Source organism: Parasteatoda tepidariorum, chromosome 9 (genome assembly GCF_982258835.1).
Source record: "Parasteatoda tepidariorum strain Cologne lab strain chromosome 9, Ptep-v5.0, whole genome shotgun sequence".
Taxonomy (NCBI): domain Eukaryota; kingdom Metazoa; phylum Arthropoda; class Arachnida; order Araneae; family Theridiidae; genus Parasteatoda; species Parasteatoda tepidariorum.
Window position 1 is genome coordinate 3,723,429 of NC_141763.1, and position 23,578 is coordinate 3,747,006.

A 23,578-nucleotide genomic window follows, 5' to 3' on the forward strand; every position below is an offset into this window, starting at 1 on the left:
AGAACGTCAGAAATTTACTAAGTGCCGAAAACTTCCGAGTCTTTTCAAAGTACCGAAAAAAGCAGAAATTTTCTAAGTACCGAAATCAACGGAATTTTTCTAAGTACCGAAATCGACAGAATTTTTCTAAGTTCCGAAATCAACAGAATTTTTCTAAGTACCGAAATCGGAAGCATTTTTCTAAGTACCGAAATCAAAAGAATTTTTCTAAGTACCGAAATCGACAGTATTTTTCGAAGTACTGAAATCAACAGAATTTTTCTAAGTACCGAAATCGGCAGAATTTTTCTAAGTACCGAAAACTTCTGAATGTTTAATAAGTATCGAAATCGTCAGAAATTTTCTAAGTTCCGAAAACGTCAGATATTTTCTAAGTACCGAAAAGGTCAGAAATTTTCTAAGTACCGAAAACTTCTGAGTCTTTTCAAAGTACCGAAAAAGGCAGAACGTCAGAAATTTACTAAGTGCCGAAAACTTCCGAGTCTTTTCAAAGTACCGAAAAAAGCAGAAATTTTCTAAGTACCGAAATCAACGGAATTTTTCTAAGTACCGAAATCGACAGAATTTTTCTAAGTTCCGAAATCAACAGAATTTTTCTAAGTACCGAAATCGGAAGCATTTTTCTAAGTACCGAAATCAAAAGAATTTTTCTAAGTACCGAAATCGACAGTATTTTTCGAAGTACTGAAATCAACAGAATTTTTCTAAGTACCGAAGACGTCAGAAATTTTCTAAGTACCGAAATCATCAGAATTTTTCTAAGTACCGAAAACGTCAGAAATTTTCTAAGTTCCGAAAACGTCAGATATTTTCTAAGTACCGAAAAGGTCAGAAATTTTCTAAGTACCGAAAAAGGCAGAAATTTTCTAAGTACCGAAAACGTCAGAAATTTTCTAAGTACCGAAAACTTCTGAGTCTTTTCAAAGTACCGAAAAAGGCAGAACGTCAGAAATTTACTAAGTGCCGAAAACTTCTGAGTCTTTTCAAAGTACCGAAAAAGGCAGAAATTTTCTAAGTTCCGAAAACGTCAGATATTTTCTAAGTACCGAAAAGGTCAGAAATTTTCTAAGTACCGAAAAAGGCAGAAATTTTCTAAGTACCGAAATCAACAGAATTTTTCTAAGTACCGAAATCAACACAATTTTTCTAAGTACCGAAATCGACAGAATTTTTCTAAGAACCGAAACCAACAGAATTTTTCTAAGTACCGAAAACGTCAGAAACTTTCTAAGTACCGAAGACTTCTGAATGTTTTCTAAGTACCGAAATCGACAGAATATTTCTAAGTACTGAAAACGTCTGATATTTTCTAAGTACCGAAAAGGTCAGACATTTTCTAAGTACCGAAATCAGCAGAATTTTTCTAAGTATCGAAATCGGCAGAATTTTTCTAAGTACCGAAATCGTCAAAATTTTTCTAAGTACCGAAATCATCAGAATTTTTCTAAGTACCGAAAACGTCAGAAATTTTCTAAGTACCGAAAACTTCTGAGTCTTTTCAAAGTACCGAAAAAGGCAGAACGTCAGAAATTTACTAAGTGCCGAAAACTTCCGAGTCTTTTCAAAGTACCGAAAAAGGGAGAAATTTTCTAAGTACCGAAATCAACAGAATTTTCCTAAGTACCGAAATGAACAGAATTTTTCTAAGTACCGAAATCATCAGAATTTTTCTAAGTACCGAAAACGTCAGAAATTTTCTAAGTACCGAAAACTTCTGAGTCTTTTCAAAGTACCGAAAAAGGCAGAACGTCAGAAATTTACTAAGTGCCGAAAACTTCCGAGTCTTTTCAAAGTACCGAAAAAAGCAGAAATTTTCTAAGTACCGAAATCAACGGAATTTTTCTAAGTACCGAAATCGACAGAATTTTTCTAAGTTCCGAAATCAACAGAATTTTTCTAAGTACCGAAATCGGAAGCATTTTTCTAAGTACCGAAATCAAAAGAATTTTTCTAAGTACCGAAATCGACAGTATTTTTCGAAGTACTGAAATCAACAGAATTTTTCTAAGTACCGAAATCGGCAGAATTTTTCTAAGTACCGAAAACTTCTGAATGTTTAATAAGTATCGAAATCGTAAGAATTTTTCTAAGTACCGAAAAGGTCAGAAATTTTCTAAGTACCGAAAACGTCAGAAATTTTCTAAGTACCGAAATCATCAGAATTTTTCTAAGTACCGAAAACGTCAGAAATTTTCTAAGTTCCGAAAACGTCAGATATTTTCTAAGTACCGAAAAGGTCAGAAATTTTCTAAGTACCGAAAAAGGCAGAAATTTTCTAAGTACCGAAAACGTCAGAAATTTTCTAAGTACCGAAAACTTCTGAGTCTTTTCAAAGTACCGAAAAAGGCAGAACGTCAGAAATTTACTAAGTGCCGAAAACTTCCGAGTCTTTTCAAAGTACCGAAAAAGGCAGAAATTTTCTAAGTACCGAAATCAACAGAATTTTTCTAAGTACCGAAATGAACAGAATTTTTCTAAGTACCGAAATCAACAGAATTTTTCTAAGTACCGAAATCAACAGAATTTTTCTAAGTACCGAAATCGGAAGCATTTTTTTAAGTACCGAAATCAAAAGAATTTTTCTAAGTACCGAAATCGACAGAATTTTTCTAAGTACCGAAAACTTCTGAATGTTTAATAAGTATCGAAATCGTAAGAATTTTTCTAAGTACCGAAAAGGTCAGAAATTTTCTAAGTACCGAAAACGTCAGAAATTTTCTAAGTACCGAAATCATCAGAATTTTTCTAAGTACCGAAAACGTCAGAAATTTTCTTAGTACCGAAAACTTCTGAGTCTTTTCAAAGTACCGAAGAAGGCAGAACGTCAGAAATTTGCTAAGTGCCGAAAACTTCTGAGTCTTTTCAAAGTACCGAAAAGGTCAGAAATTTTCTAAGTACCGAAAACGTCAGAAATTTTCTAAGTACCGAAATCATCAGAATTTTTCTAAGTACCGAAAACGTCAGAAATTTTCTTAGTACCGAAAACTTCTGAGTCTTTTCAAAGTACCGAAGAAGGCAGAACGTCAGAAATTTACTAAGTGCCGAAAACTTCCGAGTCTTTTCAAAGAACCGAAAAAAGCAGAAATTTTCTAAGTACCGAAATCAACAGAATTTTTCTAAGTACCGAAATCGACAGAATTTTTCTAAGTTCCGAAATCAACAGAATTTTTCTAAGTACCGAAATCGGAAGCATTTTTTTAAGTACCGAAATCAAAAGAATTTTTCTAAGTACCGAAATCGACAGAATTTTTCTAAGTACCGAAAACTTCTGAATGTTTAATAAGTATCGAAATCGTAAGAATTTTTCTAAGTACCGAAAACGTCAGAAATTTTCTAAGTACCGAAATCATCAGAATTTTTCTAAGTACCGAAAACGTCAGAAATTTTCTTAGTACCGAAAACTTCTGAGTCTTTTCAAAGTACCGAAGAAGGCAGAACGTCAGAAATTTGCTAAGTGCCGAAAACTTCTGAGTCTTTTCAAAGTACCGAAAAAGGCAGAAATTTTCTAAGTTCCGAAAACGTCAGATATTTTCTAAGTACCGAAAAGGTCAGAAATTTTCTAAGTACCGAAAAAGGCAGAAATTTTCTAAGTACCGAAATCAACAGAATTTTTCTAAGTACCGAAATCAACACAATTTTTCTAAGTACCGAAATCGACAGAATTTTTCTAAGAACCGAAACCAACAGAATTTTTCTAAGTACCGAAAACGTCAGAAACTTTCTAAGTACCGAAGACTTCTGAATGTTTTCTAAGTACCGAAATCGACAGAATATTTCTAAGTACTGAAAACGTCTGATATTTTCTAAGTACCGAAAAGGTCAGACATTTTCTAAGTACCGAAATCAGCAGAATTTTTCTAAGTATCGAAATCGGCAGAATTTTTCTAAGTACCGAAATCGTCAAAATTTTTCTAAGTACCGAAATCATCAGAATTTTTCTAAGTACCGAAAACGTCAGAAATTTTCTAAGTACCGAAAACTTCTGAGTCTTTTCAAAGTACCGAAAAAGGCAGAACGTCAGAAATTTACTAAGTGCCGAAAACTTCCGAGTCTTTTCAAAGTACCGAAAAAGGGAGAAATTTTCTAAGTACCGAAATCAACAGAATTTTCCTAAGTACCGAAATGAACAGAATTTTTCTAAGTACCGAAATCATCAGAATTTTTCTAAGTACCGAAAACGTCAGAAATTTTCTAAGTACCGAAAACTTCTGAGTCTTTTCAAAGTACCGAAAAAGGCAGAACGTCAGAAATTTACTAAGTGCCGAAAACTTCCGAGTCTTTTCAAAGTACCGAAAAAAGCAGAAATTTTCTAAGTACCGAAATCAACGGAATTTTTCTAAGTACCGAAATCGACAGAATTTTTCTAAGTTCCGAAATCAACAGAATTTTTCTAAGTACCGAAATCGGAAGCATTTTTCTAAGTACCGAAATCAAAAGAATTTTTCTAAGTACCGAAATCGACAGTATTTTTCGAAGTACTGAAATCAACAGAATTTTTCTAAGTACCGAAATCGGCAGAATTTTTCTAAGTACCGAAAACTTCTGAATGTTTAATAAGTATCGAAATCTTAAGAATTTTTCTAAGTACCGAAAAGGTCAGAAATTTTCTAAGTACCGAAAACGTCAGATATTTTCTAAGTACCGAAAAGGTCAGAAATTTTCTAAGTACCGAAAAAGGCAGAAATTTTCTAAGTACCGAAATCAACAGAATTTTTCTAAGTACCGAAATCAACACAATTTTTCTAAGTACCGAAATCGACAGAATTTTTCTAAGAACCGAAACCAACAGAATTTTTCTAAGTACCGAAAACGTCAGAAACTTTCTAAGTACCGAAGACTTCTGAATGTTTTCTAAGTACCGAAATCGACAGAATATTTCTAAGTACTGAAAACGTCTGATATTTTCTAAGTACCGAAAAGGTCAGACATTTTCTAAGTACCGAAATCAGCAGAATTTTTCTAAGTATCGAAATCGGCAGAATTTTTCTAAGTACCGAAATCGTCAAAATTTTTCTAAGTACCGAAATCATCAGAATTTTTCTAAGTACCGAAAACGTCAGAAATTTTCTAAGTACCGAAAACTTCTGAGTCTTTTCAAAGTACCGAAAAAGGCAGAACGTCAGAAATTTACTAAGTGCCGAAAACTTCCGAGTCTTTTCAAAGTACCGAAAAAGGGAGAAATTTTCTAAGTACCGAAATCAACAGAATTTTCCTAAGTACCGAAATGAACAGAATTTTTCTAAGTACCGAAATCATCAGAATTTTTCTAAGTACCGAAAACGTCAGAAATTTTCTAAGTACCGAAAACTTCTGAGTCTTTTCAAAGTACCGAAAAAGGCAGAACGTCAGAAATTTACTAAGTGCCGAAAACTTCCGAGTCTTTTCAAAGTACCGAAAAAAGCAGAAATTTTCTAAGTACCGAAATCAACGGAATTTTTCTAAGTACCGAAATCGACAGAATTTTTCTAAGTTCCGAAATCAACAGAATTTTTCTAAGTACCGAAATCGGAAGCATTTTTCTAAGTACCGAAATCAAAAGAATTTTTCTAAGTACCGAAATCGACAGTATTTTTCGAAGTACTGAAATCAACAGAATTTTTCTAAGTACCGAAATCGGCAGAATTTTTCTAAGTACCGAAAACTTCTGAATGTTTAATAAGTATCGAAATCGTAAGAATTTTTCTAAGTACCGAAAAGGTCAGAAATTTTCTAAGTACCGAAAACGTCAGAAATTTTCTAAGTACCGAAATCATCAGAATTTTTCTAAGTACCGAAAACGTCAGAAATTTTCTAAGTTCCGAAAACGTCAGATATTTTCTAAGTACCGAAAAGGTCAGAAATTTTCTAAGTACCGAAAAAGGCAGAAATTTTCTAAGTACCGAAAACGTCAGAAATTTTCTAAGTACCGAAAACTTCTGAGTCTTTTCAAAGTACCGAAAAAGGCAGAACGTCAGAAATTTACTAAGTGCCGAAAACTTCCGAGTCTTTTCAAAGTACCGAAAAAGGCAGAAATTTTCTAAGTACCGAAATCAACAGAATTTTACTAAGTACCGAAATGAACAGAATTTTTCTAAGTACCGAAATCAACAGAATTTTTCTAAGTACCGAAATCAACAGAATTTTTCTAAGTACCGAAATCGGAAGCATTTTTTTAAGTACCGAAATCAAAAGAATTTTTCTAAGTACCGAAATCGACAGAATTTTTCTAAGTACCGAAAACTTCTGAATGTTTAATAAGTATCGAAATCGTAAGAATTTTTCTAAGTACCGAAAAGGTCAGAAATTTTCTAAGTACCGAAAACGTCAGAAATTTTCTAAGTACCGAAATCATCAGAATTTTTCTAAGTACCGAAAACGTCAGAAATTTTCTTAGTACCGAAAACTTCTGAGTCTTTTCAAAGTACCGAAGAAGGCAGAACGTCAGAAATTTACTAAGTGCCGAAAACTTCCGAGTCTTTTCAAAGAACCGAAAAAAGCAGAAATTTTCTAAGTACCGAAATCAACAGAATTTTTCTAAGTACCGAAATCGACAGAATTTTTCTAAGTTCCGAAATCAACAGAATTTTTCTAAGTACCGAAATCGGAAGCATTTTTTTAAGTACCGAAATCAAAAGAATTTTTCTAAGTACCGAAATCGACAGAATTTTTCTAAGTACCGAAAACTTCTGAATGTTTAATAAGTATCGAAATCGTAAGAATTTTTCTAAGTACCGAAAAGGTCAGAAATTTTCTAAGTACCGAAAACGTCAGAAATTTTCTAAGTACCGAAATCATCAGAATTTTTCTAAGTACCGAAAACGTCAGAAATTTTCTTAGTACCGAAAACTTCTGAGTCTTTTCAAAGTACCGAAGAAGGCAGAACGTCAGAAATTTGCTAAGTGCCGAAAACTTCTGAGTCTTTTCAAAGTACCGAAAAAGGCAGAAATTTTCTAAGTTCCGAAAACGTCAGATATTTTCTAAGTACCGAAAAGGTCAGAAATTTTCTAAGTACCGAAAAAGGCAGAAATTTTCTAAGTACCGAAATCAACAGAATTTTTCTAAGTACCGAAATCAACACAATTTTTCTAAGTACCGAAATCGACAGAATTTTTCTAAGAACCGAAACCAACAGAATTTTTCTAAGTACCGAAAACGTCAGAAACTTTCTAAGTACCGAAGACTTCTGAATGTTTTCTAAGTACCGAAATCGACAGAATATTTCTAAGTACTGAAAACGTCTGATATTTTCTAAGTACCGAAAAGGTCAGACATTTTCTAAGTACCGAAATCAGCAGAATTTTTCTAAGTATCGAAATCGGCAGAATTTTTCTAAGTACCGAAAACTTCTGAATGTTTAATAAGTATCGAAATCGTAAGAATTTTTCTAAGTACCGAAAAGGTCAGAAATTTTCTAAGTACCGAAAACGTCAGAAATTTTCTAAGTACCGAAATCATCAGAATTTTTCTAAGTACCGAAAACGTCAGAAATTTTCTTAGTACCGAAAACTTCTGAGTCTTTTCAAAGTACCGAAGAAGGCAGAACGTCAGAAATTTGCTAAGTGCCGAAAACTTCTGAGTCTTTTCAAAGTACCGAAAAAGGCAGAAATTTTCTAAGTTCCGAAAACGTCAGATATTTTCTAAGTACCGAAAAGGTCAGAAATTTTCTAAGTACCGAAAAAGGCAGAAATTTTCTAAGTACCGAAATCAACAGAATTTTTCTAAGTACCGAAATCAACACAATTTTTCTAAGTACCGAAATCGACAGAATTTTTCTAAGAACCGAAACCAACAGAATTTTTCTAAGTACCGAAAACGTCAGAAACTTTCTAAGTACCGAAGACTTCTGAATGTTTTCTAAGTACCGAAATCGACAGAATATTTCTAAGTACTGAAAACGTCTGATATTTTCTAAGTACCGAAAAGGTCAGACATTTTCTAAGTACCGAAATCAGCAGAATTTTTCTAAGTATCGAAATCGGCAGAATTTTTCTAAGTACCGAAATCGTCAAAATTTTTCTAAGTACCGAAATCATCAGAATTTTTCTAAGTACCGAAAACGTCAGAAATTTTCTAAGTACCGAAAACTTCTGAGTCTTTTCAAAGTACCGAAAAAGGCAGAACGTCAGAAATTTACTAAGTGCCGAAAACTTCCGAGTCTTTTCAAAGTACCGAAAAAAGCAGAAATTTTCTAAGTACCGAAATCAACGGAATTTTTCTAAGTACCGAAATCGACAGAATTTTTCTAAGTTCCGAAATCAACAGAATTTTTCTAAGTACCGAAATCGGAAGCATTTTTCTAAGTACCGAAATCAAAAGAATTTTTCTAAGTACCGAAATCGACAGTATTTTTCGAAGTACTGAAATCAACAGAATTTTTCTAAGTACCGAAATCGGCAGAATTTTTCTAAGTACCGAAAACTTCTGAATGTTTAATAAGTATCGAAATCGTAAGAATTTTTCTAAGTACCGAAAAGGTCAGAAATTTTCTAAGTACCGAAAACGTCAGATATTTTCTAAGTACCGAAAAGGTCAGAAATTTTCTAAGTACCGAAAAAGGCAGAAATTTTCTAAGTACCGAAAACGTCAGAAATTTTCTAAGTACCGAAAACTTCTGAGTCTTTTCAAAGTACCGAAAAAGGCAGAACGTCAGATATTTTCTAAGTACCGAAAAGGTCAGAAATTTTCTAAGTGCCGAAAAAGGCAGAAATTTTCTAAGTACCGAAATCAACAGAATTTTTCTAAGTACCGAAATCAACACAATTTTTCTAAGTACCGAAATCGACAGAATTTTTCTAAGAACCGAAACCAACAGAATTTTTCTAAGTACCGAAAACGTCAGAAACTTTCTAAGTACCGAAGACTTCTGAATGTTTTCTAAGTACCGAAATCGACAGAATATTTCTAAGTACTGAAAACGTCTGATATTTTCTAAGTACCGAAAAGGTCAGACATTTTCTAAGTACCGAAATCAGCAGAATTTTTCTAAGTATCGAAATCGGCAGAATTTTTCTAAGTACCGAAATCGTCAAAATTTTTCTAAGTACCGAAATCATCAGAATTTTTCTAAGTACCGAAAACGTCAGAAATTTTCTAAGTACCGAAAACTTCTGAGTCTTTTCAAAGTACCGAAAAAGGCAGAACGTCAGAAATTTACTAAGTGCCGAAAACTTCCGAGTCTTTTCAAAGTACCGAAAAAGGGAGAAATTTTCTAAGTACCGAAATCAACAGAATTTTCCTAAGTACCGAAATGAACAGAATTTTTCTAAGTACCGAAATCATCAGAATTTTTCTAAGTACCGAAAACGTCAGAAATTTTCTAAGTACCGAAAACTTCTGAGTCTTTTCAAAGTACCGAAAAAGGCAGAACGTCAGAAATTTACTAAGTGCCGAAAACTTCCGAGTCTTTTCAAAGTACCGAAAAAAGCAGAAATTTTCTAAGTACCGAAATCAACGGAATTTTTCTAAGTACCGAAATCGACAGAATTTTTCTAAGTTCCGAAATCAACAGAATTTTTCTAAGTACCGAAATCGGAAGCATTTTTCTAAGTACCGAAATCAAAAGAATTTTTCTAAGTACCGAAATCGACAGTATTTTTCGAAGTACTGAAATCAACAGAATTTTTCTAAGTACCGAAATCGGCAGAATTTTTCTAAGTACCGAAAACTTCTGAATGTTTAATAAGTATCGAAATCGTAAGAATTTTTCTAAGTACCGAAAAGGTCAGAAATTTTCTAAGTACCGAAAACGTCAGAAATTTTCTAAGTACCGAAATCATCAGAATTTTTCTAAGTACCGAAAACGTCAGAAATTTTCTAAGTTCCGAAAACGTCAGATTTTTTCTAAGTACCGAAAAGGTCAGAAATTTTCTAAGTACCGAAAAAGGCAGAAATTTTCTAAGTACCGAAAACGTCAGAAATTTTCTAAGTACCGAAAACTTCTGAGTCTTTTCAAAGTACCGAAAAAGGCAGAACGTCAGAAATTTACTAAGTGCCGAAAACTTCCGAGTCTTTTCAAAGTACCGAAAAAGGCAGAAATTTTCTAAGTACCGAAATCAACAGAATTTTTCTAAGTACCGAAATGAACAGAATTTTTCTAAGTACCGAAATCAACAGAATTTTTCTAAGTACCGAAATCAACAGAATTTTTCTAAGTACCGAAATCGGAAGCATTTTTTTAAGTACCGAAATCAAAAGAATTTTTCTAAGTACCGAAATCGACAGAATTTTTCTAAGTACCGAAAACTTCTGAATGTTTAATAAGTATCGAAATCGTAAGAATTTTTCTAAGTACCGAAAAGGTCAGAAATTTTCTAAGTACCGAAAACGTCAGAAATTTTCTAAGTACCGAAATCATCAGAATTTTTCTAAGTACCGAAAACGTCAGAAATTTTCTTAGTACCGAAAACTTCTGAGTCTTTTCAAAGTACCGAAGAAGGCAGAACGTCAGAAATTTGCTAAGTGCCGAAAACTTCTGAGTCTTTTCAAAGTACCGAAAAAGGCAGAAATTTTCTAAGTTCCGAAAACGTCAGATATTTTCTAAGTACCGAAAAGGTCAGAAATTTTCTAAGTACCGAAAAAGGCAGAAATTTTCTAAGTACCGAAATCAACAGAATTTTTCTAAGTACCGAAATCAACACAATTTTTCTAAGTACCGAAATCGACAGAATTTTTCTAAGAACCGAAACCAACAGAATTTTTCTAAGTACCGAAAACGTCAGAAACTTTCTAAGTACCGAAGACTTCTGAATGTTTTCTAAGTACCGAAATCGACAGAATATTTCTAAGTACTGAAAACGTCTGATATTTTCTAAGTACCGAAAAGGTCAGACATTTTCCAAGTACCGAAATCAGCAGAATTTTTCTAAGTATCGAAATCGGCAGAATTTTTCTAAGTACCGAAATCGTCAAAATTTTTCTAAGTACCGAAATCATCAGAATTTTTCTAAGTACCGAAAACGTCAGAAATTTTCTAAGTACCGAAAACTTCTGAGTCTTTTCAAAGTACCGAAAAAGGCAGAACGTCAGAAATTTACTAAGTGCCGAAAACTTCCGAGTCTTTTCAAAGTACCGAAAAAAGCAGAAATTTTCTAAGTACCGAAATCAACGGAATTTTTCTAAGTACCGAAATCGACAGAATTTTTCTAAGTTCCGAAATCAACAGAATTTTTCTAAGTACCGAAATCGGAAGCATTTTTCTAAGTACCGAAATCAAAAGAATTTTTCTAAGTACCGAAATCGACAGTATTTTTCGAAGTACTGAAATCAACAGAATTTTTCTAAGTACCGAAATCGGCAGAATTTTTCTAAGTACCGAAAACTTCTGAATGTTTAATAAGTATCGAAATCGTAAGAATTTTTCTAAGTACCGAAAAGGTCAGAAATTTTCTAAGTACCGAAAACGTCAGATATTTTCTAAGTACCGAAAAGGTCAGAAATTTTCTAAGTACCGAAAAAGGCAGAAATTTTCTAAGTACCGAAAACGTCAGAAATTTTCTAAGTACCGAAAACTTCTGAGTCTTTTCAAAGTACCGAAAAAGGCAGAACGTCAGATATTTTCTAAGTACCGAAAAGGTCAGAAATTTTCTAAGTGCCGAAAAAGGCAGAAATTTTCTAAGTACCGAAATCAACAGAATTTTTCTAAGTACCGAAATCAACACAATTTTTCTAAGTACCGAAATCGACAGAATTTTTCTAAGAACCGAAACCAACAGAATTTTTCTAAGTACCGAAAACGTCAGAAACTTTCTAAGTACCGAAGACTTCTGAATGTTTTCTAAGTACCGAAATCGACAGAATATTTCTAAGTACTGAAAACGTCTGATATTTTCTAAGTACCGAAAAGGTCAGACATTTTCTAAGTACCGAAATCAGCAGAATTTTTCTAAGTATCGAAATCGGCAGAATTTTTCTAAGTACCGAAATCGTCAAAATTTTTCTAAGTACCGAAATCATCAGAATTTTTCTAAGTACCGAAAACGTCAGAAATTTTCTAAGTACCGAAAACTTCTGAGTCTTTTCAAAGTACCGAAAAAGGCAGAACGTCAGAAATTTACTAAGTGCCGAAAACTTCCGAGTCTTTTCAAAGTACCGAAAAAGGGAGAAATTTTCTAAGTACCGAAATCAACAGAATTTTCCTAAGTACCGAAATGAACAGAATTTTTCTAAGTACCGAAATCATCAGAATTTTTCTAAGTACCGAAAACGTCAGAAATTTTCTAAGTACCGAAAACTTCTGAGTCTTTTCAAAGTACCGAAAAAGGCAGAACGTCAGAAATTTACTAAGTGCCGAAAACTTCCGAGTCTTTTCAAAGTACCGAAAAAAGCAGAAATTTTCTAAGTACCGAAATCAACGGAATTTTTCTAAGTACCGAAATCGACAGAATTTTTCTAAGTTCCGAAATCAACAGAATTTTTCTAAGTACCGAAATCGGAAGCATTTTTCTAAGTACCGAAATCAAAAGAATTTTTCTAAGTACCGAAATCGACAGTATTTTTCGAAGTACTGAAATCAACAGAATTTTTCTAAGTACCGAAATCGGCAGAATTTTTCTAAGTACCGAAAACTTCTGAATGTTTAATAAGTATCGAAATCGTAAGAATTTTTCTAAGTACCGAAAAGGTCAGAAATTTTCTAAGTACCGAAAACGTCAGAAATTTTCTAAGTACCGAAATCATCAGAATTTTTCTAAGTACCGAAAACGTCAGAAATTTTCTAAGTTCCGAAAACGTCAGATTTTTTCTAAGTACCGAAAAGGTCAGAAATTTTCTAAGTACCGAAAAAGGCAGAAATTTTCTAAGTACCGAAAACGTCAGAAATTTTCTAAGTACCGAAAACTTCTGAGTCTTTTCAAAGTACCGAAAAAGGCAGAACGTCAGAAATTTACTAAGTGCCGAAAACTTCCGAGTCTTTTCAAAGTACCGAAAAAGGCAGAAATTTTCTAAGTACCGAAATCAACAGAATTTTTCTAAGTACCGAAATGAACAGAATTTTTCTAAGTACCGAAATCAACAGAATTTTTCTAAGTACCGAAATCAACAGAATTTTTCTAAGTACCGAAATCGGAAGCATTTTTTTAAGTACCGAAATCAAAAGAATTTTTCTAAGTACCGAAATCGACAGAATTTTTCTAAGTACCGAAAACTTCTGAATGTTTAATAAGTATCGAAATCGTAAGAATTTTTCTAAGTACCGAAAAGGTCAGAAATTTTCTAAGTACCGAAAACGTCAGAAATTTTCTAAGTACCGAAATCATCAGAATTTTTCTAAGTACCGAAAACGTCAGAAATTTTCTTAGTACCGAAAACTTCTGAGTCTTTTCAAAGTACCGAAGAAGGCAGAACGTCAGAAATTTGCTAAGTGCCGAAAACTTCTGAGTCTTTTCAAAGTACCGAAAAAGGCAGAAATTTTCTAAGTTCCGAAAACGTCAGATATTTTCTAAGTACCGAAAAGGTCAGAAATTTTCTAAGTACCGAAAAAGGCAGAAATTTTCTAAGTACCGAAATCAACAGAATTTTTCTAAGTACCGAAATCAACACAATTTTTCTAAGTACCGAAATCGACAGAATTTTTCTAAGAACCGAAACCAACAGAATTTTTCTAAGTACCGAAAACGTCAGAAACTTTCTAAGTACCGAAGACTTCTGAATGTTTTCTAAGTACCGAAATCGACAGAATATTTCTAAGTACTGAAAACGTCTGATATTTTCTAAGTACCGAAAAGGTCAGACATTTTCTAAGTACCGAAATCAGCAGAATTTTTCTAAGTATCGAAATCGGCAGAATTTTTCTAAGTACCGAAATCGTCAAAATTTTTCTAAGTACCGAAATCATCAGAATTTTTCTAAGTACCGAAAACGTCAGAAATTTTCTAAGTACCGAAAACTTCTGAGTCTTTTCAAAGTACCGAAAAAGGCAGAACGTCAGAAATTTACTAAGTGCCGAAAACTTCCGAGTCTTTTCAAAGTACCGAAAAAGGGAGAAATTTTCTAAGTACCGAAATCAACAGAATTTTCCTAAGTACCGAAATGAACAGAATTTTTCTAAGTACCGAAATCATCAGAATTTTTCTAAGTACCGAAAACGTCAGAAATTTTCTAAGTACCGAAAACTTCTGAGTCTTTTCAAAGTACCGAAAAAGGCAGAACGTCAGAAATTTACTAAGTGCCGAAAACTTCCGAGTCTTTTCAAAGTACCGAAAAAAGCAGAAATTTTCTAAGTACCGAAATCAACGGAATTTTTCTAAGTACCGAAATCGACAGAATTTTTCTAAGTTCCGAAATCAACAGAATTTTTCTAAGTACCGAAATCGGAAGCATTTTTCTAAGTACCGAAATCAAAAGAATTTTTCTAAGTACCGAAATCGACAGTATTTTTCGAAGTACTGAAATCAACAGAATTTTTCTAAGTACCGAAATCGGCAGAATTTTTCTAAGTACCGAAAACTTCTGAATATTTAATAAGTATCGAAATCGTAAGAATTTTTCTAAGTACCGAAAAGGTCAGAAATTTTCTAAGTACCGAAAACGTCAGATATTTTCTAAGTACCGAAAAGGTCAGAAATTTTCTAAGTACCGAAAAAGGCAGAAATTTTCTAAGTACCGAAAACGTCAGAAATTTTCTAAGTACCGAAAACTTCTGAGTCTTTTCAAAGTACCGAAAAATGCAGAACGTCAGATATTTTGTAAGTACCGAAAAGGTCAGAAATTTTCTAAGTACCGAAAAAGGCAGAAATTTTCTAAGTACCGAAATCAACAGAATTTTTCTAAGTACCGAAATCAACACAATTTTTCTAAGTACCGAAATCGACAGAATTTTTCTAAGAACCGAAACCAACAGAATTTTTCTAAGTACCGAAAACGTCAGAAACTTTCTAAGTACCGAAGACTTCTGAATGTTTTCTAAGTACCGAAATCGACAGAATATTTCTAAGTACTGAAAACGTCAGATATTTTCTAAGTACCGAAAAGGTCAGACATTTTCTAAGTACCGAAATCAGCAGAATTTTTCTAAGTATCGAAATCGGCAGAATTTTTCTAAGTACCGAAATCGTCAAAATTTTTCTAAGTACCGAAATCATCAGAATTTTTCTAAGTACCGAAAACGTCAGAAATTTTCTAAGTACCGAAAACTTCTGAGTCTTTTCAAAGTACCGAAAAAGGCAGAACGTCAGAAATTTACTAAGTGCCGAAAACTTCCGAGTCTTTTCAAAGTACCGAAAAAGGGAGAAATTTTCTAAGTACCGAAATCAACAGAATTTTCCTAAGTACCGAAATGAACAGAATTTTTCTAAGTACCGAAATCATCAGAATTTTTCTAAGTACCGAAAACGTCAGAAATTTTCTAAGTACCGAAAACTTCTGAGTCTTTTCAAAGTACCGAAAAAGGCAGAACGTCAGAAATTTACTAAGTGCCGAAAACTTCCGAGTCTTTTCAAAGTACCGAAAAAAGCAGAAATTTTCTAAGTACCGAAATCAACGGAATTTTTCTAAGTACCGAAATCGACAGAATTTTTCTAAGTTCCGAAATCAACAGAATTTTTCTAAGTACCGAAATCGGAAGCATTTTTCTAAGTACCGAAATCAAAAGAATTTTTCTAAGTACCGAAATCGACAGTATTTTTCGAAGTACTGAAATCAACAGAATTTTTCTAAGTACCGAAATCGGCAGAATTTTTCTAAGTACCGAAAACTTCTGAATGTTTAATAAGTATCGAAATCGTAAGAATTTTTCTAAGTACCGAAAAGGTCAGAAATTTTCTAAGTACCGAAAACGTCAGAAATTTTCTAAGTACCGAAATCATCAGAATTTTTCTAAGTACCGAAAACGTCAGAAATTTTCTAAGTTCCGAAAACGTCAGATATTTTCTAAGTACCGAAAAGGTCAGAAATTTTCTAAGTACCGAAAAAGGCAGAAATTTTCTAAGTACCGAAAACGTCAGAAATTTTCTAAGTACCGAAAACTTCTGAGTCTTTTCAAAGTACCGAAAAAGGCAGAACGTCAGAAATTTACTAAGTGCCGAAAACTTCCGAGTCTTTTCAAAGTACCGAAAAAGGCAGAAATTTTCTAAGTACCGAAATCAACAGAATTTTTCTAAGTACCGAAATGAACAGAATTTTTCTAAGTACCGAAATCAACAGAATTTTTCTAAGTACCGAAATCAACAGAATTTTTCTAAGTACCGAAATCGGAAGCATTTTTTTAAGTACCGAAATCAAAAGAATTTTTCTAAGTACCGAAATCGACAGAATTTTTCTAAGTACCGAAAACTTCTGAATGTTTAATAAGTATCGAAATCGTAAGAATTTTTCTAAGTACCGAAAAGGTCAGAAATTTTCTAAGTACCGAAAACGTCAGAAATTTTCTAAGTACCGAAATCATCAGAATTTTTCTAAGTACCGAAAACGTCAGAAATTTTCTTAGTACCGAAAACTTCTGAGTCTTTTCAAAGTACCGAAGAAGGCAGAACGTCAGAAATTTACTAAGTGCCGAAAACTTCCGAGTCTTTTCAAAGAACCGAAAAAAGCAGAAATTTTCTAAGTACCGAAATCAACAGAATTTTTCTAAGTACCGAAATCGACAGAATTTTTCTAAGTTCCGAAATCAACAGAATTTTTCTAAGTACCGAAATCGGAAGCATTTTTTTAAGTACCGAAATCAAAAGAATTTTTCTAAGTACCGAAATCGACAGAATTTTTCTAAGTACCGAAAACTTCTGAATGTTTAATAAGTATCGAAATCGTAAGAATTTTTCTAAGTACCGAAAAGGTCAGAAATTTTCTAAGTACCGAAAACGTCAGAAATTTTCTAAGTACCGAAATCATCAGAATTTTTCTAAGTACCGAAAACGTCAGAAATTTTCTTAGTACCGAAAACTTCTGAGTCTTTTCAAAGTACCGAAGAAGGCAGAACGTCAGAAATTTGCTAAGTGCCGAAAACTTCTGAGTCTTTTCAAAGTACCGAAAAAGGCAGAAATTTTCTAAGTTCCGAAAACGTCAGATATTTTCTAAGTACCGAAAAGGTCAGAAATTTTCTAAGTACCGAAAAAGGCAGAAATTTTCTAAGTACCGAAATCAACAGAATTTTTCTAAGTACCGAAATCAACACAATTTTTCTAAGTACCGAAATCGACAGAATTTTTCTAAGAACCGAAACCAACAGAATTTTTCTAAGTACCGAAAACGTCAGAAACTTTCTAAGTACCGAAGACTTCTGAATGTTTTCTAAGTACCGAAATCGACAGAATATTTCTAAGTACTGAAAACGTCTGATATTTTCTAAGTACCGAAAAGGTCAGACATTTTCTAAGTACCGAAATCAGCAGAATTTTTCTAAGTATCGAAATCGGCAGAATTTTTCTAAGTACCGAAATCGTCAAAATTTTTCTAAGTACCGAAATCATCAGAATTTTTCTAAGTACCGAAAACGTCAGAAATTTTCTAAGTACCGAAAACTTCTGAGTCTTTTCAAAGTACCGAAAAAGGCAGAACGTCAGAAATTTACTAAGTGCCGAAAACTTCCGAGTCTTTTCAAAGTACCGAAAAAGGGAGAAATTTTCTAAGTACCGAAATCAACAGAATTTTCCTAAGTACCGAAATGAACAGAATTTTTCTAAGTACCGAAATCATCAGAATTTTTCTAAGTACCGAAAACGTCAGAAATTTTCTAAGTACCGAAAACTTCTGAGTCTTTTCAAAGTACCGAAAAAGGCAGAACGTCAGAAATTTACTAAGTGCCGAAAACTTCCGAGTCTTTTCAAAGTACCGAAAAAAGCAGAAATTTTCTAAGTACCGAAATCAACGGAATTTTTCTAAGTACCGAAATCGACAGAATTTTTCTAAGTTCCGAAATCAACAGAATTTTTCTAAGTACCGAAATCGGAAGCATTTTTCTAAGTACCGAAATCAAAAGAATTTTTCTAAGTACCGAAATCGACAGTATTTTTCGAAGTACTGAAATCAACAGAATTTTTCTAAGTACCGAAATCGGCAGAATTTTTCTAAGTACCGAAAACTTCTGAATGTTTAATAAGTATCGAAATCGTAAGAATTTTTCTAAGTACCGAAAAGGTCAGAAATTTTCTAAGTACCGAAAACGTCAGATATTTTCTAAGTACCGAAAAGGTCAGAAATTTTCTAAGTACCGAAAAAGGCAGAAATTTTCTAAGTACCGAAAACGTCAGAAATTTTCTAAGTACCGAAAACTTCTGAGTCTTTTCAAAGTACCGAAAAAGGCAGAACGTCAGATATTTTCTAAGTACCGAAAAGGTCAGAAATTTTCTAAGTACCGAAAAAGGCAGAAATTTTCTAAGTACCGAAATCAACAGAATTTTTCTAAGTACCGAAATCAACACAATTTTTCTAAGTACCGAAATCGACAGAATTTTTCTAAGAACCGAAACCAACAGAATTTTTCTAAGTACCGAAAACGTCAGAAACTTTCTAAGTACCGAAGACTTCTGAATGTTTTCTAAGTACCGAAATCGACAGAATATTTCTAAGTACTGAAAACGTCTGATATTTTCTAAGTACCGAAAAGGTCAGACATTTTCTAAGTACCGAAATCAGCAGAATTTTTCTAAGTATCGAAATCGGCAGAATTTTTCTAAGTACCGAAATCGTCAGAAATTTTCTAAGTACCGAAAACTTCTGAGTCTTTTCAAAGTACCGAAAAAGGCAGAACGTCAGAAATTTACTAAGTGCCGAAAACTTCCGAGTCTTTTCAAAGTACCGAAAAAGGGAGAAATTTTCTAAGTACCGAAATCAACAGAATTTTCCTAAGTACCGAAATGAACAGAATTTTTCTAAGTACCGAAATCATCAGAATTTTTCTAAGTACCGAAAACGTCAGAAATTTTCTAAGTACCGAAAACTTCTGAGTCTTTTCAAAGTACCGAAAAAGGCAGAACGTCAGAAATTTACTAAGTGCCGAAAACTTCCGAGTCTTTTCAAAGTACCGAAAAAAGCAGAAATTTTCTAAGTACCGAAATCAACGGAATTTTTCTAAGTACCGAAATCGGCAGAATTTTTCTAAGTACCGAAAACTTCTGAATGTTTAATAAGTATCGAAATCGTAAGAATTTTTCTAAGTACCGAAAAGGTCAGAAATTTTCTAAGTACCGAAAACGTCAGAAATTTTCTAAGTACCGAAATCATCAGAATTTTTCTAAGTACCGAAAACGTCAGAAATTTTCTAAGTTCCGAAAACGTCAGATATTTTCTAAGTACCGAAAAGGTCAGAAATTTTCTAAGTACCGAAAAAGGCAGAAATTTTCTAAGTACCGAAAACGTCAGAAATTTTCTAAGTACCGAAAACTTCTGAGTCTTTTCAAAGTACCGAAAAAGGCAGAACGTCAGAAATTTACTAAGTGCCGAAAACTTCCGAGTCTTTTCAAAGTACCGAAAAAGGCAGAAATTTTCTAAGTACCGAAATCAACAGAATTTTTCTAAGTACCGAAATGAACAGAATTTTTCTAAGTACCGAAATCAACAGAATTTTTCTAAGTACCGAAATCAACAGAATTTTTCTAAGTACCAAAATCGGAAGCATTTTTTTAAGTACCGAAATCAAAAGAATTTTTCTAAGTACCGAAATCGACAGAATTTTTCTAAGTACCGAAAACTTCTGAATGTTTAATAAGTATCGAAATCGTAAGAATTTTTCTAAGTACCGAAAAGGTCAGAAATTTTCTAAGTACCGAAAACGTCAGAAATTTTCTAAGTACCGAAATCATCAGAATTTTTCTAAGTACCGAAAACGTCAGAAATTTTCTTAGTACCGAAAACTTCTGAGTCTTTTCAAAGTACCGAAGAAGGCAGAACGTCAGAAATTTACTAAGTGCCGAAAACTTCCGAGTCTTTTCAAAGTACCGAAAAAAGCAGAAATTTTCTAAGTACCGAAATCAACAGAATTTTTCTAAGTACCGAAATCGACAGAATTTTTCTAAGTTCCGAAATCAACAGAATTTTTCTAAGTACCGAAATCGGAAGCATTTTTTTAAGTACCGAAATCAAAAGAATTTTTCTAAGTACCGAAATCGACAGAATTTTTCTAAGTACCGAAAACTTCTGAATGTTTAATAAGTATCGAAATCGTAAGAATTTTTCTAAGTACCGAAAAGGTCAGAAATTTTCTAAGTACCGAAAACGTCAGAAATTTTCTAAGTACCGAAATCATCAGAATTTTTCTAAGTACCGAAAACGTCAGAAATTTTCTTAGTACCGAAAACTTCTGAGTCTTTTCAAAGTACCGAAGAAGGCAGAACGTCAGAAATTTGCTAAGTGCCGAAAACTTCTGAGTCTTTTCAAAGTACCGAAAAAGGCAGAAATTTTCTAAGTTCCGAAAACGTCAGATATTTTCTAAGTACCGAAAAGGTCAGAAATTTTCTAAGTACCGAAAAAGGCAGAAATTTTCTAAGTACCGAAATCAACAGAATTTTTCTAAGTACCGAAATCAACACAATTTTTCTAAGTACCGAAATCGACAGAATTTTTCTAAGAACCGAAACCAACAGAATTTTTCTAAGTACCGAAAACGTCAGAAACTTTCTAAGTACCGAAGACTTCTGAATGTTTTCTAAGTACCGAAATCGACAGAATATTTCTAAGTACTGAAAACGTCTGATATTTTCTAAGTACCGAAAAGGTCAGACATTTTCTAAGTACCGAAATCAGCAGAATTTTTCTAAGTATCGAAATCGGCAGAATTTTTCTAAGTACCGAAATCGTCAAAATTTTTCTAAGTACCGAAATCATCAGAATTTTTCTAAGTACCGAAAACGTCAGAAATTTTCTAAGTACCGAAAACTTCTGAGTCTTTTCAAAGTACCGAAAAAGGCAGAACGTCAGAAATTTACTAAGTGCCGAAAACTTCCGAGTCTTTTCAAAGTACCGAAAAAGGGAGAAATTTTCTAAGTACCGAAATCAACAGAATTTTCCTAAGTACCGAAATGAACAGAATTTTTCTAAGTACCGAAATCATCAGAATTTTTCTAAGTACCGAAAACGTCAGAAATTTTCTAAGTACCGAAAACTTCTGAGTCTTTTCAAAGTACCGAAAAAGGCAGAACGTCAGAAATTTACTAAGTGCCGAAAACTTCCGAGTCTTTTCAAAGTACCGAAAAAAGCAGAAATTTTCTAAGTACCGAAATCAACGGAATTTTTCTAAGTACCGAAATCGACAGAATTTTTCTAAGTTCCGAAATCAACAGAATTTTTCTAAGTACCGAAATCGGAAGCATTTTTCTAAGTACCGAAATCAAAAGAATTTTTCTAAGTACCGAAATCGACAGTATTTTTCGAAGTACTGAAATCAACAGAATTTTTCTAAGTACCGAAATCGGCAGAATTTTTCTAAGTACCGAAAACTTCTGAATGTTTAATAAGTATCGAAATCGTAAGAATTTTTCTAAGTACCGAAAAGGTCAGAAATTTTCTAAGTACCGAAAACGTCAGAAATTTTCTAAGTACCGAAATCATCAGAATTTTTCTAAGTACCGAAAACGTCAGAAATTTTCTAAGTTCCGAAAACGTCAGATATTTTCTAAGTACCGAAAAGGTCAGAAATTTTCTAAGTACCGAAAAAGGCAGAAATTTTCTAAGTACCGAAAACGTCAGAAATTTTCTAAGTACCGAAAACTTCTGAGTCTTTTCAAAGTACCGAAAAAGGCAGAACGTCAGAAATTTACTAAGTGCCGAAAACTTCCGAGTCTTTTCAAAGTACCGAAAAAGGCAGAAATTTTCTAAGTACCGAAATCAACAGAATTTTTCTAAGTACCGAAATGAACAGAATTTTTCTAAGTACCGAAATCAACAGAATTTTTCTAAGTACCGAAATCAACAGAATTTTTCTAAGTACCAAAATCGGAAGCATTTTTTTAAGTACCGAAATCAAAAGAATTTTTCTAAGTACCGAAATCGACAGAATTTTTCTAAGTACCGAAAACTTCTGAATGTTTAATAAGTATCGAAATCGTAAGAATTTTTCTAAGTACCGAAAAGGTCAGAAATTTTCTAAGTACCGAAAACGTCAGAAATTTTCTAAGTACCGAAATCATCAGAATTTTTCTAAGTACCGAAAACGTCAGAAATTTTCTTAGTACCGAAAACTTCTGAGTCTTTTCAAAGTACCGAAGAAGGCAGAACGTCAGAAATTTACTAAGTGCCGAAAACTTCCGAGTCTTTTCAAAGTACCGAAAAAAGCAGAAATTTTCTAAGTACCGAAATCAACAGAATTTTTCTAAGTACCGAAATCGACAGAATTTTTCTAAGTTCCGAAATCAACAGAATTTTTCTAAGTACCGAAATCGGAAGCATTTTTTTAAGTACCGAAATCAAAAGAATTTTTCTAAGTACCGAAATCGACAGAATTTTTCTAAGTACCGAAAACTTCTGAATGTTTAATAAGTATCGAAATCGTAAGAATTTTTCTAAGTACCGAAAAGGTCAGAAATTTTCTAAGTACCGAAAACGTCAGAAATTTTCTAAGTACCGAAATCATCAGAATTTTTCTAAGTACCGAAAACGTCAGAAATTTTCTTAGTACCGAAAACTTCTGAGTCTTTTCAAAGTACCGAAGAAGGCAGAACGTCAGAAATTTGCTAAGTGCCGAAAACTTCTGAGTCTTTTCAAAGTACCGAAAAAGGCAGAAATTTTCTAAGTTCCGAAAACGTCAGATATTTTCTAAGTACCGAAAAGGTCAGAAATTTTCTAAGTACCGAAAAAGGCAGAAATTTTCTAAGTACCGAAATCAACAGAATTTTTCTAAGTACCGAAATCAACACAATTTTTCTAAGTACCGAAATCGACAGAATTTTTCTAAGAACCGAAACCAACAGAATTTTTCTAAGTACCGAAAACGTCAGAAACTTTCTAAGTACCGAAGACTTCTGAATGTTTTCTAAGTACCGAAATCGACAGAATATTTCTAAGTACTGAAAACGTCTGATATTTTCTAAGTACCGAAAAGGTCAGACATTTTCTAAGTACCGAAATCAGCAGAATTTTTCTAAGTATCGAAATCGGCAGAATTTTTCTAAGTACCGAAATCGTCAAAATTTTTCTAAGTACCGAAATCATCAGAATTTTTCTAAGTACCGAAAACGTCAGAAATTTTCTAAGTACCGAAAACTTCTGAGTCTTTTCAAAGTACCGAAAAAGGCAGAACGTCAGAAATTTACTAAGTGCCGAAAACTTCCGAGTCTTTTCAAAGTACCGAAAAAGGGAGAAATTTTCTAAGTACCGAAATCAACAGAATTTTCCTAAGTACCGAAATGAACAGAATTTTTCTAAGTACCGAAATCATCAGAATTTTTCTAAGTACCGAAAACGTCAGAAATTTTCTAAGTACCGAAAACTTCTGAGTCTTTTCAAAGTACCGAAAAAGGCAGAACGTCAGAAATTTACTAAGTGCCGAAAACTTCCGAGTCTTTTCAAAGTACCGAAAAAAGCAGAAATTTTCTAAGTACCGAAATCAACGGAATTTTTCTAAGTACCGAAATCGACAGAATTTTTCTAAGTTCCGAAATCAACAGAATTTTTCTAAGTACCGAAATCGACAGTATTTTTCGAAGTACTGAAATCAACAGAATTTTTCTAAGTACCG